Raw genomic sequence first — 4,433 nt, 5'->3', positions numbered from 1 at the left:
TCTTGTCCATTTTACTGAGTTAAATGGATCCTAAAAATGAATTTCTTGTGCATTAATAACTGTTCACTTAGATTAATTAAACCTGGTTCTGATGGGTATTTTTGGGATTTAAATGAACTCTGTTGACCTGCTCAGATATGCCTTAGGGGTGGGTGGACTAGGCTAGATAATGTATAGTAATTTGAAGATTACAGTCATTACTTTAAATTGGAAAGAGGAAAAGACTTCAAGTAGGAATACTGGTTGTTGGAAAATAAGGCAAGAAATGTCTTATATGGATGGTTTGTTTTTCTCCTTTTTCTAAAAAGCATTAAGAGATTAAAAGAAGGGAAGTAGTGGCTTACATCAACTTAGGGTGATAGTACAGTGTCTAGGGATATATTTGATTCCTTCTTTGTGATACTTTAGATAATATATCATGTTTCCAACTTTGAGATATGTCCTTGAGTTTATTAGTCTAAAATCCAGTTAGAAGATAATGAATGAACTTAGTCATGTTGAATAGGTATGCTTCCCCTTTGTGTAGTATTAAAAACCAGCTAAGGGTATATTAACAACAAGTGAATTTAGAATAATACTAGGTGAGTTAGGAATAAGAGTCCAGTTTGAAGAAATGAGAAAACTAGGAGTAGGCCACTACTTGTGAATATGTCTAGATCATGTGCAACCATTTTAAATCAACCTGTGTTATATCCCGTGTTTTCACACATTTGGAAAAATTTGAAACATATTGGATTTTTGAGAAATAAAGTCAAATTTGGTTTTTAAGTAACATAAGAGTTGTGCATGAAAGAATGGGGTCATGGAAGTGTGGGACATGGTTAAGGGTAATTTTGGAATTTTAGAAATTAGTTTCGGGAATTATGCAATGTGATCTATAAGTTATTGGGCCAAAAAAAATTGAATGGAAAATTAAGGCCCAAAAGTAGGGCATGGCTGGCCATGGGAAGGCCCAAACCCATGGCCTTATAACATTTTTTCCATGTGGTTAATTGACTAATGGACCATATTGTATTATATATGTGATCTTATCTAGTAAATTGTAAAGATAAGAAGCAAGAAAATAAGAAAAGCAAGAGCAAGAAGAGAGAAGGGTTCGGGTGACCCTAAGGAAAATTCACCATTAAAAATATTGCTCCAAAAATTCTTGTCTTGTTGCATTTCTACTAAGTTTAGTACCCTTGTTAACTTGGTGTAGTTGGTTTGGAGAAAGGAGACCTTATTTCATCAAAGTGAACACAAGTTCAAGTGAAGAAGACTTGAGGAAAAGGTGAGAATTTATTCCTTATTCTTGTGTTATAAAGTCTTGTTTGTGTTGTAGCATATAGAAATGTGTTGATTGTATGGAAAAATGGAAGTTTGTAAAGTGGGTTTGGAATATGATGTGTAGCCGTGTGTATGTATAAATTGTTTAGCCTTAATGTGTTGAATTCATGTTATATTCTAGTTATGGTTGTGATGAAATGCATATTGGGATTGAAAGTTGAATGATTTAGTTGAACTTGCCAAAGAAGGCTTGTGGCCGTGACCTATGTTGAAGTTGGGATGGAAATGAATTAAGTTATTTAGGGTGTTAGTGTGTTATTATGATGGTTGCAATGTAAATGAAGTTAGAATGATATAAGTTTGTATTGAATTAGAATGTAGAAAACTTATGTCGTTTAGTATGACTTTCCGACATTAAGGAAATGAAGTTGTTTGGTTGTTAATTGTGATGATCATTGATGAATTTGGAAGTTGGAAACATGTTATGAAGTTGTATGCCAAAGATTTGATGTTTTGCATAAGTTATGACTTTGACAGAAAGTTGTATATTATGTATATCGAGTGTATAACTTGAGGAAAACGATATGAAATGTTTCTAGAACTATATGGTGATGATCTTGATTATTGATGAATGTGAAATTATTGATATTAGTTGAAAGTTGGGTTGAAATGAAGGTTATGTCAACTTGTTAGAAAGATGACTAGTTGAAGGATATTTGTGTTTTAATGTTCGTTGTTGATATTGATGTTGTCGTTTGGGTTGTTGTTGATGATTTCTAGCCGAGTTGAATTCTCGGGGTGCTATATGTATAGGGGAAGTGCTGCCGAAATTTCGGTAGACAAATATGCATTAAGTTGAAACTTTGGTATTCATAACTCACAATTGGTAAACTTGACCAATTACAGATTTTTGACGAAACGGGAAGTGAGTTTGGAAAGGCGTAAAGAGCTTGAAAGGTATGTAAAGCAACCCCAATTCTTCCCTTGGCATGCCCTTAGTGTTTTAGGGTCGGATCCGGGCCTCGAAAGACTTCTTGGCCCTCGGAATCCGCAAGAGAAATTCTCCGTTTTTCCTTCAGTAGAATTGAACCATTTTGGTATGCTTTCTTGAAATTATGCAATTTTGTTCTAAATTACTTGGAAGGTCACAGAATGTTTGTAGAACCTTTTTAGGTGACTCCATAAGCTTGGAGGGCATAATTTGAGCCCGCTGCCTTTTTTGTCCCTAGGCGGGCCCACTATTCCCGGTTTTGCCCTTAATGTACTAAAGCTTTCTTTTTAAGCAATTTTTGAAAGAAACGTTTTGATTATCCTTTTAATTACTTAACGAATATTGTTTTAAATACTCTATTAAGTCTTACAAATTATTCTGACAACCGGAATGACTTCGGGAAGGTTATATTTCTGTAATTTATTATGATATCCGAAATGCATCTATTATGATCCCGTCCAACTCCATTGGATTTGTTGACTTTGATACGCTCATCGAGTCTTTGAAAATATCTATGGTAATTTTAAATTGCATTAGTCTCTCACTACTCCATTCGTGGATGCCCCAATGTTTCCCACACTGAGCCCGGGCCAGGATATGTTGTCAAGCGTGATCCTTTGCATTGTTCGCCGTGCCTCGATGTGAGGGGGGGCAGGTATACGCGTCATGGGTTTGTGGAGTATGCTGTGCCATGTACGCTTGTTCTGATATGATTTACTATGGCCATCTGATATGACATATTTGTTACGGGGTTATGCCCCTATTCTGATTCTTCTGTGATGTGGCACCCGCGTTGGGAGGGTGGCCACATTCTGTCTGCTGAGTTCCTTGGCAGGGGCCGGATTTGATATGACATATGTTTCTGTACACACTCCGCATGTTTTGAAAATATATATCTGATACTTTGTATTTTCTGTTTACTTTCTGTTACGTTCTATACCAGTTATGATTTTGTTTCTGCAACTCAGGCTTTACAATATTCAGTACATATTTCGTACTGACCCCTTTCCTCGGGGGCTGCGTTTTCATGCCGCGCAGGTACTGGACGACAGGTTTGCCGATCCGTCTGTCTAGGATATCTTTTCCGCCATTTGGAGCGCTCTTTTATTCAGAGCCATCTTTTGTACAGTCTGTCACTTCTATATGTGTATATTCTCGTTCATGGGTACCGGCGGGGCCTGTCCCGCCATATGATTCTGTTGGTCCATTTAGAGGTCTATAGACATGTTTGTGGGTTGGGATCTTTCTGTACAGCTGTGTGTATATGTTGTGTTTGGGCGATCCCATTCGCCGCGGCGGCCGGTCCGCATATATTTAAATGTTACTCTGTTGGCCCTGTGTGGCCTTTGTTGGTATTTTCTGCGTGCAGGGTATATGGGATAGTCCGTAAAACAAAGGAAACTCTGCCGAAATTTTTCTGGAAATTATCTAAATTGGAAATAAAGCCTTGTCGGCTTCTGCTATATACTAGAATGTGTTTGAGTGCCCAGATCGGGCACTAGTCACGGCCTACGGGGTTGGGTCGTGACAACCTGTTTCTTTCTGCAATGGAATAGGATCAGGAAAAGGTGTCGAAAAAGGATTTCAATCTCCGAATTCTAAATGTTGAATTTTCTGTGTATCCATGGGACTTTTGGTCTTTCTATTTGCTTACGGTGTGTGTGAAAATGTAGTTGTTGTGTTTAAAACCGTATTACATAGAATCATTAGAATTTTGAAGTCTCTTAGCATTGCTACAGTTGATCTTGGCTTGAATTCCAGTTTGTTTTGTCTTAATCTTTAACTGAATTTTGCTGAAGGTAATGCAACACCTCACTTGTATTTGTCTTAACCTCAATTCCAGTTTGTGTTTGTCTTACCATGTCTTGAAGCTGGTTTACCCTATGTTTATATGCCTTTACTTAATCCACCATATCTAATCGATAAAACACTACTTGGGACTGTGCTACTTCTATGTGATTGTTTGTGTTGTCATTATTTGGTTCAGTTCAGTTTTGGCCACATTATGTCCATGCAGATTACTTTCCTTCTATGTCTAAATCATATTTGGTGCCTTGGCCTTGGTTCATAAGAGTAACTGCCTACTGAGATCATCCATCTCTTCTCTCCTTGTTCTCATCTGTTCATGTGACTTATAATGTTCTATACTGTATATATTAGATCTATCCTATTTATT

This window comes from Lycium barbarum, chromosome 7 (genome assembly GCF_019175385.1).
Source record: "Lycium barbarum isolate Lr01 chromosome 7, ASM1917538v2, whole genome shotgun sequence".
NCBI classification, from domain to species: domain Eukaryota; kingdom Viridiplantae; phylum Streptophyta; class Magnoliopsida; order Solanales; family Solanaceae; genus Lycium; species Lycium barbarum.
The sequence above is the reverse complement of the archived record's forward strand: the minus strand, read 5'-3'. Positions refer to the sequence as shown.